Raw genomic sequence first — 14,626 nt, forward strand, 5'->3', positions numbered from 1 at the left:
CCTCTGTGTCCCCCGTCCCCGTCCCCCCCCCCCCCCCCCGTGGTCCTCACCCCGCATGGTAGATGGAATGGTGACGAGGTGAGAGGGGAAGTGTGCCTGAGAGAGGCTCAGGAGCCAGGTCGGTTCTTTTTCTGACACCTTTAGCACCTGTGGTCCCTTGAGACTGGCATGACTCCCTTCCAAGGGTGAGCCTCCAGGAATGAATGGCTTGGCGTGAGGCCCCACCCCCTAAAAGTCCCAGCACGCTAACACTGCCACACATGGTCAGGCTTCTATTGCATGAATTTCGGGCGGCGGCAGGGGTGGGGGGGTGGGGGCATACTCAAATCGTATTCAAACCATAGCACCCCCCCCCTCCGATGTAAGGACAATTCTGTGAAGGCCACAGTTTTCCCTGTCATGGCCACTGTTGTCTGTCACTTGGTTGGCATTAGGTAAGATCTGGATGAACTGACTGACGAGGAGCCCATCTAGGAGGTGGCTGGTGGTCTCCGTCTCCCGGTGTCTGAAAGCAGAGGGAGAAATGAAGAGGAGCCTGACGAACATTCGAGTCCTGGATCCAGCCACACCTGAAAGCCACCGAATGTTTTCGTGTCTTAACTATATTCTCTACCGGCTCCTCTTTGTTTTGCGTGAACGATTCTGCCTTGTGCTTGTATCCCTTGTGGCTGACCTAGTCCTAAGGCACCCAGTGAAGGTATACGCCTGCGCTTACGGGCCAGACTGAGCGGCGTTTGCATACGTTATTTCACTCACCGTTCACCTCCACCCCACCACGTGATCTTACCGTCCCATAACCCAGATGATAAATAGCGGTACTCCAAATTGTTTGAAAATGGAATGTGTTGAAACGGTCTTGAGGCTCCGCTTGCAGAGTTTAAGTTGAACAGAACAGAGAAGTTTCTTCCTCCAGCTTGGAATGAGTACCAAGATAGATGGCTGAGTGCCGTCTCGGGGCTTTAAAATGGGACAGACGGATATTCCTCTGGTCTCGTCCACTCGGTATTGTCTACGGGTGGGTTCTGGCCGTTTGAGGATGACCCCAGTGGACAGTAGGAAGTGTCTTTGACGCGTGGCTTGATTTTTGAATCTAGTGTGCCGAGATGGGTGTGATGGTGGAGCATCATCTTTCTGGCTTTGGAAGCCGATCCTGGATGGAAGTGGTGATTGAGAGGAGGTCTGTGGTTTCCAGTTTCTCAGGTTATAGTAAAAAACTTAAAGAATTAGAGATCAAAGGCAAGAAATTAGTATAGCAGGAGTATATTAGTCAGACTTCCCTGGGGGACCAGAACTGATGCAATGAATATATATATTAAAAGGGGATTCAGTGCCGTGCCTTGCACCGCTGTCTGGGTAGTTCATCATTGGCTGTCTTCACACTGGGGAGGCTGAGAACCTGGTAGCCATGCAGCAGTCTGTGAGGCTGGGGCTGAGGTTTAGAGGATCCCCTGTTCCACTCTTGGATGGATTCCTCAGTCCGTGCTGGAAGCCTGGAGAAGTTGCGTTCTGGTATTAGCAACGGAATAGGAGAGTAGTGGTGGCAGCCGCGGAGTAGATGACCTTGCCAGCAGGAGCAAGCACCAGCAGGCAAAAAGCCAGGCAGGCCTTTTGGCCTCCAGCCCTCCTTCATCTGAGCCGCCGTGAGGAGGTGCTGTCCACGTTTAAGCTGCGTCTTCTCGTCTCAGAAACCTGATTGAGAAAATCCCTCCCAGGTATTCCCAGACAGCTTGCCTTTTAGTTGAGTCCAGATCCAGTTAAGTTGACAAGCAAGATTAACTGTCACAACTGGTCATTTTTACTAATAACTAACATTGTGTAGGGCCTTCTCTCCTGTACGAGGGTTTCCCCATCCTTTATTTCCTTTGGATTCTAGCAAGTTTTCTGTGATCCAGTAAAATCCCTCTCTCTCTCCCTTTCTCCTCCTCCCTCCTGTCTCGGTCTCTCTCTCTCTCATGCATGTGTGTGTGTGTGTGTGTGTGTGTGTGTGTGTACACGTGCACTCGCTAACTCCCGCCCCTGTGGCACTCTGTTCTTTAAAAAGTCTGCTCGGGTAGGTGCATGCCTTTAATCCCAGCACTCGGGAGGCAGAGCCAGGCGGATCTCTGTGAGTTCGAGGCCAGCCTGGGCTACAGAGTTAGTTCTAGGAAAGGTGCAAAGCTACACAGAGAAACCCTGTCTCGAAAAACAAAACAAAACAAAAAAAGAAAGAAAGTCTGCTCATGGAGTCCTCGATACCAGGTAGTAGTCATAATAGCGGAACAGGAAAGGGTGTGTCCTTGAGAGCCAGGGTTTTCATATTAGGTGAGAGCACCGGACAGTAGGGTCACCCAGAAATTCACGTGAGTCAGCGGTTGTACTTTGGGTCCTTGTCTCACAAACTGGGGAGAGAAATTCACAGACAAGAAGGGCGCATGTGTGGAAGGGAGCTTTTTATTATAGAGCTACAGCTTAAAGAGAAGATTAAAGATCTGTTGCAGAAAGCAGAGCTCGGGAGAGGATCCAAGAGAGGGAGAAACCCACTGAACTGTTTGTCTAGGGGCTTTTTATAGGATGGAAGAAACTAAAAGACGGAGATATTTCTGTTCTGATTGGTTCATTCTCTGAGCATGGCGCCGGCCCACACTCCGCGTGTCCCCTGGCCCAATGAGGGAGATGGTGGCCACAGGCTGCTCACCTGTCTTAGGGGGAGTGGTCAAGCGTTGAAGCCCCTGTGTCTCTCTGGCTTGTTTGTTCACTGTTGACCTTGACTGTTGGATGCTCGCCCTGGCCGCGGTTGCTGGTGGAGACCTTGCCCGTGTGGCTGGCCTTGGACCCTGGTGGGGTCTGCTTGCCGTTACTTTGCTCTCACGCTTACATGATCGGCTTGCAGCTTGGCCGTGGTGGGAGCTGACTGCTCTCATGGCTACAGAGATGCAACTGCTGTTTTCCTTGGTTACTTCATACCTAGCTCCCTGTCTTCGGGTGGGCCCTTTCCTGGAGCAGGTGGAGGCTTTTTAGAAATCATTTGTACCCGTACTGAAGCCTGTTATAATTGGCTGCATTAGAAATAGGAATATGTGAACGCAACAGTGCTTTTCACACATTCCCCCAGGGTCTTTGGGAGAGCCGGCTGGTCTGCCACAACTTCCTCTCATCTGGTCAGCTTGCTTCTCTAATACTCTAATCTCCCTTTTCTCCCTAACCTCTATTTCGCCACTAGGATAGGAGTTTTACTCAAGTGTTGACCCGTAGGAAATACACAGTTTTGCCTACCAACTCCAGAAGTGCATCCACCCTTAGCCTTTCCTGGTTTTGGCTGGCCCCTGCTGGTTTGTGTAAGTTGCCCAACATTTGCAAGAGAGGCAGCTCCCTGCCCTGTGTCCCTCACTATTGGAGATGTATATTCAGGGAAGACTCAGACTCCAGCTCAGATGCTGTATGGATTCCAGGAGTCATGTGTCAACCTACAGCTTGCTTTTCTGGAAGCACCTCTAGTTGATGGGAAATGGTTCAGAAACCATGTCCCTTCCCCAGGGAGAGCCTAGGGTGGAGAGATCTGAAGCAGTATCCACTCACTGGGCTTCATCTTCGTTCCACGTTGTTGTTACTAATCAGTGGAGGGAAGAGTCACTGTTTTAAACATTTTAACTGTACAATTTAGCTTATCCTAAATCATAAGTCCCTTTTTCAGTATGCTTACAGTTATATGCACCGAGCATCACCATCTAAGCCAATACCCATTAAGTAGTCATACCTGGTCCTCTCTGTTGTGAAATGTCCCCCAAAGGCTCACATGTTTGAACAGCCGATCCCCCTGCTGGGTGCAGGCCTGGATGTGGGGCTTAGCTGGAGGAAGTGGTTTACTGGAGGCGGACCTGATGCTTTCACAGCTCGGCCTCCTGCCTGCTGTCTGCTTCCTGTCTGTGTGTCTGTACTATGACCAGACACCTCACACTCCTGCTGTGGTGCCTCCCCAACGCGATGGACTGTGCAGCCTTGTACTGTAAGCCAAGGAACCCTCCCTTAAGTTACTTCCTGTGAGGGATTTTTCATAACAGTAAGAAAAGTAGCTGCTACACCCTTCCCAGCCCTTTCAAGCACTGTCCTCCTTTCCGTCTCTGGGGGCTGCCTGTTCTGGCTAAGTGCATAAATGGGGTGCTGCAGGAGGTAGCCTTCCGTGTATGACGTCACTCATTTACCCTTTTCAAGGTCTGAGTGGCATTGGAACCAGCCTGTTGGAATCCCTGCATAATTGGTTTAGCTCTACTTGAACATAAAAAGGGGAGGGGGGCAGAGTCCCATTTGTTCAGAGTCTTGAACTCTAAAAAGTATTAGACCACTGTGTGATGACAACTCTCCTAGTGCTATGAGCTTGAGGACCGAAGATTGAGTCTTCAGCAAAGTTCCCATCACTTACCCTAAATCCCAAGGATTAATTAACTAATATGACAAATACTGTTCTCTAAAGGTGCTTCCAACTTCCAAACTTAATCCTGAGTTTTGGGCAACAGTGTAACCTCCATTGTTCAAGTCGGGGACATCGACTGGCAAACAGCAGCCCCTGACTAACGGGGACAGGTCCAGGCATAATTTGTCATGTGGGTCAGCGACCACTGTACCGAGCACACAGCCTTCTCAGGCTCTGAAGAAGTTGGTGTCTGTCTCTTGCTTCTTCTGCAAAAGCCACATAAGGACCATCCTTTACAGATGACAACTTGCTTTATCAAGTATTTGACTTTTTAACTATTTATTTGGTGAGTTAGTTGAGGGTTTTTGTTTTTTTCTTTTTGAAACAAGGTATAGGCATGTAGCTCATGCTGGTGGGATCTCACTATGTAGCTTCTCCCACACAGGCTTCAAACTCTAGCTCCTCCTGCCTCTGCCTTCTGAGTGTTGGGATTACAGGTGTGTCACCAGATTTGACTTAGGTTTTCAACTATGGTTGCCTATCACATGCTCATTACAGCATCTTTTCTAGCAGAAAAAAAAAAGGGGGGGTACATTCTTAATGTGGCAGGCGTGTGGGTAAACAAATTAGTATGCATACATCTGGTGTCACACTATATTTATTGCCTCTTCTGCTGTGGGTTGTGAGTGAGGGTGAGTAACTGAATGTCAGGCTTAGGGAAAAGAAACTGGCAACAGTAAGAGTTTCTGAACATTTAACAACCAAAAATTAATTCAGAGTTAAATACACCGCGGATCTGAGGGATCCCTGACAGTGCCTACCTGTGTTTCAATATGTGATGTCACCGCAGCCTTGGTTCTGAACATACGCCACGCACACCATGTGCGGTCATGCCGTGCAGCGCCGTCGAATGCTGCCTGAAACATCCCAGCTTGGATTCACTGCTGCAGTACGCTATGAATTTCAGTGTTTTCACTGCATATACAAGGGTTTCTGCTCCTACAGGAACGTAACAGTCTAACTCTGGAAAATGAAAACATTTAATATTCTTCTACCATCGTTCCTCAGCTTACAAATACTGAATTAGTATGTTTGGATTATGTTGTGTTAGTTTGTCCTTAAATATTATTGTTTGAACTGCTGACTAGTGTTTCATTAAAAAAAAAAATTATTAAGCAAAAAAATTGACTTAGGATTAGGATAGAATTTCTGAAGTAGCCTAAACATACGTCTGCCATTTTGTGTTATGTATTTATGCAAAGTAGTTTATCATCGTTGATGATTATAAAAATCAAAATATCAATCCACTCAGAAAAAAAAACATTGACAATGCTGTGTCCTTCATCATCAACTACTTACCATGATTTGAAGATTCAATTATTTTTTATTTATTTATTTATTTTATTTATCTATTCATTCATTCATTCATTAATTTGTTTTTTTGAGACAGGGTTTCTCTGTGTAACTTTGCGCCTTTCCCAGAACTCACTTGGTAGCTCAGGCTGGCCTAGAACTCACAGAGATCCGACTGGCTCTGCCTCCCAAGTGCTGGGATTAAAGGCGTATGCCACCAACGCCCGGCTCAATTATTTTTTAAAGGTGTGTGTGTGTGTGTGTGTGTGCGCGCGCGCGCTCTATGAGGAGTATATGTATATATATGTGAGAGCAAATACTCTTGGATCCCTGGTGATAGAGTTACTGCAGTTGTGAGCCATCCAATCTGGGTACTGAGAACTGATCACTGGTCTGGTCCCTCTGCAAGAGCATCACATCCTGTTTACCAATGAGCCATCCCTCCAGCCCCAAGATTTAATGCTTTTTGTGAAAATGAACCACGTTCATCTTATTGCAATGAAAGTTTGCTTTCATCTCCAACATTTAGTAAAATTATATACCAAAAATTGTTTCAAAATAAAAATTTTATTCCAGCACATTTTCAGTTAGTTTGCATCTCTCTCTCTCTCTCTCTCTCTCTCTCTCTCTCTCTCTCTCTCTCTCTCTCTCTCTCTCTCTTCTCTCCCTTTCTCTCTCTCTCTCTCACACACACACACACACATCTGTCATCTTGTAAAAATGTATAGGGCAAAAATGGGTCACCAGTGGGAAAGTTTAAGCCCTGCTTTATTGCTATTTAAGATCCTGTGGAAGGGTAATATTTGATGATATCAAAATTACAAAATGGTACAATTCCGATTCTTGTTAAAAGAAATATATGTAGGCATATTTATGAATTGTAGGTTATGTGAGCAAGTTATATTCCTGTATCACCAGTGGTTTTTAAAATACACCTTTTTTTCCTTATCTGTATGTTTTATTATTGTATAATAATTTTTTAAAAAGATTTATTTATTTATTATGTACACAGAAGAGGGCACCAGATCTCATTACAGATGGTTGTGAGCCACCATGTGGGTGCTGGGAATTGAACTCAGGACCTCTGGAAGAATAGTTGGTGCTCTTAACCTCTGAGCCATCTCTCTAGCCTTGTATAATACTTTTATGACAAGGAAAATACAGAGTTCTAGCTGGTTGGAGTTTCTGGTTAGTGGTGATTCATGACTAATCGCGAATTAGTCCCCTCTTCGGTTTCTGGGCTCCAGACCCTTCTGTAGTTCTCAAGCAGTGAAGTAGCCCGTCTTGGGGGAGGGCAACAGCTGTCACTACAGTTGTTTATTTGGCAGATGTACGCTAAGCACCTACAGTGAGAGGCACCATTGGTGTGGGAATTCTAGTGAGGTATGAATGACCTCACGGCCACACCAGTGTGACGGAAGGGAGACACACCAAAACAGGTTCCTTACTGGTCATTAGTCTGCATTCCCAGGTCCAGGTCAGGACTCCACATCCTTTGCTGAATTTCACTGCAAAAAAGCTGTGAGTCCCCTCCCCTCCCAAGGCACAACTGCCATCCAGCCTTTGGGAAGGTCACATGCTCCCCCGCCCCACATGACCCTTTGTTTTTCAATGAAAATTGAAAATACTAATAATTAAAGGCCTTTTCCCTAATCATGAAAATACTGTGTGCTTACTGTAGAAAGGTTGGGAAGCGGAGGAGAATCAGGGAATGCCATTCTTAATCTCCCTCGTAAATTAAAGTTTCTGCTCAAAGAATAAATTTGCTGGCATGAGGAACCTGAAGTCTGTAAAATGATTTTCTTCTCTGTCACAGTTCTGCATTGATAGAAAGAGACCTCCTGCTCTTCTTCTTCCTCCTGTCCCTCCTTCCTCTTCCTCTTCCTCCTCCTTCCTCTTCTTCTTCCTGCTCCTCCTTCCTCTTCCTGCTCCCCTTCCTCTTCCTCCTGCTTCCTCTTCCTCCTCCTGCTCCTCCTTCCTCTTCCTCATGCTCCCCTTCCTCCTCCTCCCCTTCCTCTTCCTCCTCCTCCTCTTCCTCTTCCTCCTGCTCCCCCCTCTTCCTCCTGTTCCCCTTCCTCTTCCTCCTGTTCCCCTTCCTCCTCCTCCCCTTTCTCTTCCTCCTGCTCCCCCCTCTTCCTCCTCCTCCTCCCCTTCCTCCTCCTCCTGCTCCTCCTTCCTCTTCCTCCTCCTCCCCTTCCTCTTCCTCCTCCTCCCCTTCCTCCTCCTGCTCCCCTTCCTCCTCCCCTCCCTCTTCCTCCTGTTCCCCTTCCTCTTCCTCCTGATCCCCTTCCTCCTCCTCCTGCTCCTCCTTCCTCCTCCTCCCCTTCCTCCTCCTCCTCCTGCTCCCCTCCCTCTTCCTCCTGCTCCCCTCCCTCTTCCTCCTCCTGTTCCCCTTCCTCTTCCTCCTCCTCCCCTTCCTCTTCCTCCTCCTCCTCCTCCCCTCCCTCTTCCTCCTCCTGCTCCTCTTCCTCCTCCTCCCCTTCCTCTTCCTCCTGCTCCTCTCCCTCCTCCTCCTGCTCCCCCTCCTCCTCCTCCTGCTCCCCTTCCTCCTCCTCCTGCTCCCCTTCCTCCTCCTGCTCCTCTCCCCTCCTCTCCCTGTGTTGCTATGTAACCAAGGCTGGCCTCCACCTGTCCAATCACTGAGTTTCTAGGAGTGCATCACCATGCCCTTTCTCTTTTGTTTTCCAAATTCAGCCTTAGGGAGGAAATACACAGGTAAGAATTTGCTTCTAAACACTTGTGGGGCTGGGGAGACGGCTCAGTGGAGGAAGTGTTCACTGCTCAGACACGAGGACATGAATTCAAATGTGCACAACCCACATACAAAACCAGAGCCATATGCCTGGAACCCCAGCACTCCCCAGACATGGGTGGATCCCAGGGGGCTCACTGACCAGCCAGTCTAGGTGAAACTGTAAGCTCTGGGCTCAGTCTCAAAAAATAATGTGGAGAGCTTTTGAGAAGACCTTCAGTATCCAGCCCTGGTCCCCACAAATGTATGCATGGGTAAACATACTGCCAGCATGTGCACACACACAAACACAGCATGCACACACCAAAAATTTACATTTTTGAAAATCTCGGTGTGCTAAAACAGTGTTCGGAAGTATTATGATTTTATCTAGGGTCTGGGGCATAAATGGCAGGGGTCTAATTTCCATTTTGTTCATCACTACCCTGAAGGGATCATCTCATTGAATTCCCAAATGCTATTATATCCTCAAAACTGGAGTCCTCATTCTCATTCTGATACATACTGGTAACATTTAAAGCTCCCAGTTTTGAGAATTTCCTGTCGCATTAATTGTCATCGCTTTATAAAGGCCGGTGTGATTATTCAAAGTCCCCTCTAATTTGAAGCAAACATCACTCCCCAGCTCACATTACCACAAATGAAATAAGATGGCACTGAGAGGGGAAAGGGGACCTCGCTGTCCCACAGCCAGCACGACCACAATGCCCCATCAGTTATTTGCAGCAAACAGGCTTTTGTGGTCGATGCTCCGTGGATAATTTGCCGTGGAACTCTGACCTTTCAGTTTGTAGTAGTGAAATGTAGCATCACATTCCCTAGGAGAAGGGCTTCTGGAAAGATCACAGGAAGTGGTCATAGCAAGTGCACGCCGTCTAGACAACACTTCATTCACACCCTGTACTATGCTTTGAGCTGCTACACGGACCCTAGGAAGGGGCTATTAAAACCCCCATTTTCTACCAAGAGCTGTGGGGCTTAGTTGGTGAACTGAACCAAGGTCACAGGTAGAGCCTGCTCTCTTACCCTGGTCTTTCTTTCTCGAGTTTCAGGCTTAACCATTAATGCTAATGTTTCCCATTTAGGGAGTAGCAGGGCCAGCCATGATTTAAATTCCATTCAGCAAATATTGTTAGTCTTGGCCACACTCCCAGAACTATAATGTGGTTGCTCTCTTCTAGGAATCTGTAGTGTGATTGGAAATAAATATCGGCCGTGACGCAGTATAGAGAACGCATCTCTGAGCTGGAGGTGACCGAGAGCTGAAATGCTTGCCCCAGAATAAATGCAGAACTTCGGTTCTCACTCATTTTGTTGACAAAATATCTGATTCAACACGATGAACTGTATGTAAGTAAAAATATAATTCGGGAGAAACTATTAAGTAATCAGGAGTGAAAATCTGTTTCAGAATTAAGAGACTGATGGTGCAGGACATAGTGGTAAGTGTTTGTAATTCCAGTTCTTGGGAGATGGACAGAAGAGGATCTGTTGTTCAAGACTAGCCTCAGCTAGGTGGCAAGTTTGAGGTCAGCCTGGGCTATGTGAGATCCTGTCTCAGAAACAAATGACAAGAAAAGGAATTAAGCAACCTCGAGATCCCTCTTCTCTGTGAACGTTAACAAAGAATTATAAGCAAAGTCAGAAAACACCCCGTAATTAATGCCAAATAGCAGTGTAGAAAAATAGGGTGATATGGTAAAAATGGACCGTTAAATAATCAGATCTTGGGATTTTGGTCCCAAATGCTCTGTTTCTTGACTGTGTGGTCTTTAGCCAGTAACTCGGCCTTTCAGGCTCCAGCCCTCCAGGTGTGTGATAGATATATTGGAGATGCAGTTTGATTCTGCAAGGCTGCCTCGGGTGAGACAGGTGGACGGGGCTTTGGGAATCATAAAGCTGTAAAAAGAGTGTTTTGTCTCAGTGCCCTTGGCCTCGGCTATGGTTTGGTATGGTACAGATGTTCAATAAACGTTTGTTGAACCTCATGGCCAGGTGTTATGTACAGAATAAACAGAGCTGGAGAGGTGGTTCGCCACCGTATGTTTGTGCCAGGGATGTGGCTCCCCCAACCCTGCTCTGCCACGGTGTAGCGGGTCCCGCTTGCTCAGGTGGCTTCGCCTTCTCTCTGCAGCTGCAGATGACAGCTGGTGTACCCACCCGGGCTTCGCAGAGCCCCGGGGGCAATGATGAAGGCGACTTCTTTGGTGGAGGCCTTTAGTTAGGAGTGGAGATGGGCTGTCTCAGTGTTGAATGGAAAATGCCCAAAGGGTACCATAGAAAAAGCAGAATAAAAGCAAACAAACAAAAAAAGAGTCACTTCGGAGAACAGTTTTGACATGCCGCCCTTTTCCCTCTACGCTGTGGTAGACAGCCGTGGTGGAAGGTGCAGCTTTCCTTGGCCGCTGCTGCTCAGAAGCGAACAGGAAACAAGAGGGTGATGAGAGCATGCTTAACTGCGGGAGTGGTCCATATTTGCCTCAAAAGAAAATTCTCCACGTACTCAGTTATGTGTATTAAAACGACTGGATGGCTATTTGCTTGGAGGGGAAACTTGGCTTCTTGGCTGTTGAATCAGTGTTAAAATGTTTGCCGGCTTTTCCAGGTGGTCCAGGTGGGGCCAAAGCAGGCGTGGCCCCATTGCTCCCACCTGCAAATCTAGAAACTGGATATTTTTGGCATCTCTCATACATGGAGAATGATGTGAAATAGAAACCGAAAGAATGTCTACCTATCAATTTAAAGTAAGAGTTTGGTGGATCAGAACTCCAATGGGGCCCCTCTATGCCTGAAAGAAAGCCTGGAAAAGCCAGAGTTGTAGACATGAATATGTTTGGTGAGTATGAAATAATAGTAAACGAGAGTATTTGATAAGCTTAGTATTTAGTGGTGTATCACGATATCATAAGCTGATGGCACACGAGAGATCCCAAGTCATCATCGAAATCTTTTGTGTTCGTTTTTTGAGACAGAATCTGGTTTTAAACTTGCGATCCTCCAGCTCAATCCTCCTATGTGCTAGGGATTACAAGCACACACCAACTCCTATTTCTCAGTGAATTGGGGTTTTTGTTATTTTTGTTTGTTTGAGGCGGGGTCTTGTGCATTCCTAGCCTGGCCTCGAACTCAGTATGTCCCAAAGATGATGTTGAACTTCCATCCTCCTGCTCATAGTTCTCAAGTGTTGAGATTACAGGAGTAAACCACCACGCCCCATCTATTCGGGGCTTCATGCATGCTAGACAAGGACTGTACCAACGGAGCTACATCCTCAGCTCCAGTGAACCTTGTCACGCCGGAAATACAATGGCCTCTGATTCTGCCCCAGTGGGAAGAAAAATGCTGGTCCTATTTAGACTGATCCTTCTTTCCCTTTCCCTTTATCTGGACGTTAGCAGAGTAGAGAGAGGCAGCACATCGCTGTAAATAAGGTAGAATATTGATGAGGAGAGAGGCGTGTGGATAAAGAGCACAGAATTGTGCCAGAAAAACTTATCAGAAAGCTGGGGAGCTACCTGGAGAGATAAAGGCTCAGAAGTCGGTCAGCAGAAGCAGGTATTTGCAGAGCCTCCATAAAATACAGCTGTAAAGACGCGTTTTGAAAGGAAAGCGGACAATTGCATAGGCAGAGATTGCATTCTGTCCAGCTAATTTGATGGGGAAGAATGCTAGCGAGGATAGGCAGGAGACCAGACTCAGAGAAGGGGGTGAGCAGAACAGCCTGCCCTCGAAGGCAACCGACATACAGGACTCCTACCAGCACAGATGTCCTCTGCGTTTCCTTCAGCCACCCACCTGCCAGCGGCAGAGACGTACAACAACACGGATCGTTTTTATACTTTATATTAAGAGAGTCTGTTCACTTTTGGCTAAACTTACTTTGAGAGATTCATCGGTAGTTTTGGCTTTGGGGTTAGCTGTAGATCTGTACGATATTCTGCGATGTGTCAATATTGAAATTTCTTTAACCATTTCATTAACAAAGGCATTTGGGTAGCCTTTAACTTCCTTCCCTCCCTCCTCCTCCTCCTTCCTCCTCCTCCTCCTCCTCCTCCTCCTCCTCCTCCTCCTCCTCCTCCTCCTCCTCCTCCTCCTCCTCCTCCTCTCTCTCTCTCTCTCTCTCTCTCTCTCTCTCTCTCTCTCTCTCTCTCTCTCTCTCTCTCTCTCTCTCTCTCTCTCTCTCTCTCGTGTGTGTGTGTACATACCTGTATATGGAGCCCAAAGAAGCAATGTCAGGTGTCTTTCTCAGTTCCTCCCCACTTTAGTTTTGGGGACAGAATTGCTTGCTGAACCTGGAGCTAGCCAGTCTGCCAGCAAGGTGTTCCTGTCTCCACCTCGGCAGTGCTGGGATGATGGGCACTCACCCTAGTGCCCAGCTTTTCATAGGTGCTGAGGACGGAACTCAGTCTCCGTGGTAACGTGCTTGCCATATCCCAAGCCAGCTTTCGGCTTTTGTCTATGGCAGGTACTGTGCCTGTGCATGTTGTAACACTTGAGTTTGGTAAACGTGCACGTTTCTTTTTTGTTTGGTGGGGTGTTTGTTTATTTGTTTGAGACCGTCTCTTGCAGCCCAGGCTGGACTTAATACGTAGCAGGGGATGACCTTGAAGTCATGGGACTACAGACAGGCACCACAACACCAGATACCATAGTGTCTTCTGAGGGGGTACCTGGGATGGATTCGCTGCGTCGGAGGTTGTATTCATGTTCGGGAGTAGTAGTAACTACCGGCCTCCCACAGTGGTTCTGTGGGTTTAATCCTCCCTCCGGGAATGTGTGGAAACCCATGTTCTCAACAGTCTCTGCCAATAGCTAGTAGCATTTTTCATCATTTCATCTTTGTATGGTTTCACCGTGGCTTTAATGTCTGCTTGACAGATGTAACGACTCCCATGGCCTCACTCACTTTTGGGAAGAAGAAGTTCTTAGCGTTAATAAAGTCGATTTTATTCTATTGTTTCTTTTGTGGTTAGTTTGTTTTTCTATCTTGTCTTTAAGGACAGTTTGCCCCAAGGTCCTGGGAGGGGCGGGCAGATTTGCTTCTAAAAAGCAAGCCACCAGGCTTTTGCATGTAGCCTCAAGAAGTGTTTTTTTTCTCCATTCACCTTCCCTGCTGAGTCACAGGGTCATTTTCTTGTAAGTCATGTGATGGTAGATACGCTGGGCTACTTTTGGCCCTCCCTCTCCCACTGGACACACTGTCCCTGGACCCACAGCACTCATTTGTGATGGCCAGGAGCTTCAGAAGGATAGTTTTTCTCCCCTGCTCTCCTTCTCCAACACCTTGACTCTTCTATCCTTCATAGTTCCCTGTTCATCTGAGAAAGTTTTGTCAGTGTCTGCAAAGAAATGAACCAAAGGCATCTTGGGTCTGCTTAGGGCTGCCTGGAAGCATGCGCTCATTTGGAAGTGCTAACCAGACACTCCTCACTTAACAGTGTGTGCTCTTTATTTGACTCATAGTTTTTTCTCAGTAAGATCATATACTTTTCTGATTTCTAATAATTTTTGTTTTGTTTTGTTTTTCGAGACAGGGTTTCCCTGTGTGGCCCTGACTGTCCTGGAACTCACTCTGTAGACCAGGCTGGTCTCGAACTCACAGTGATCCACCTGCCTCTGACTCCCGAGTGCTGGGATTAAAAGTGTACGCTACCATGCTCGGCTCTACATTTCCATGTATTTGAGTCTCAGTTCCATTGTATGTTTTATTTGCTATGTATTTCTTGCCAGTTCGTACAAATATGCCAAACTTGTGGAAATTTTGTATAGGGATGATCTTACTGTCTCCAAATGACATTATTATTTCTTGCTTTCCATTCACCACTTTCTTTTCTCCCCTCTCTTCCCCTCCCCACTCCCCCACCCCCCACAGACCTCAAGGTTAGTGTTGTATAAAAGTGGTAACAGGGGCTGGAGAGATGGCTCAGCTGCTAAGGAGCACTGGCTGCTCTTCCAGAGGGCCCGGGTTCAATTCCCAGCAACCACACGGCAGCTCACAACTGTCTGTAACTTCAGTTTCAGGGGACCTCACACCAAGGCACATAAAATAAAATTAAATAACAAATGATTTTTTAAACAAGTAATAACAGGCTGATCTAGACTCTGTCCCCCAAGCTGAAGGGGAGTCTTCCGTG

This window comes from Peromyscus maniculatus, chromosome 20, assembly GCF_049852395.1.
Source record: "Peromyscus maniculatus bairdii isolate BWxNUB_F1_BW_parent chromosome 20, HU_Pman_BW_mat_3.1, whole genome shotgun sequence".
NCBI classification, from domain to species: domain Eukaryota; kingdom Metazoa; phylum Chordata; class Mammalia; order Rodentia; family Cricetidae; genus Peromyscus; species Peromyscus maniculatus.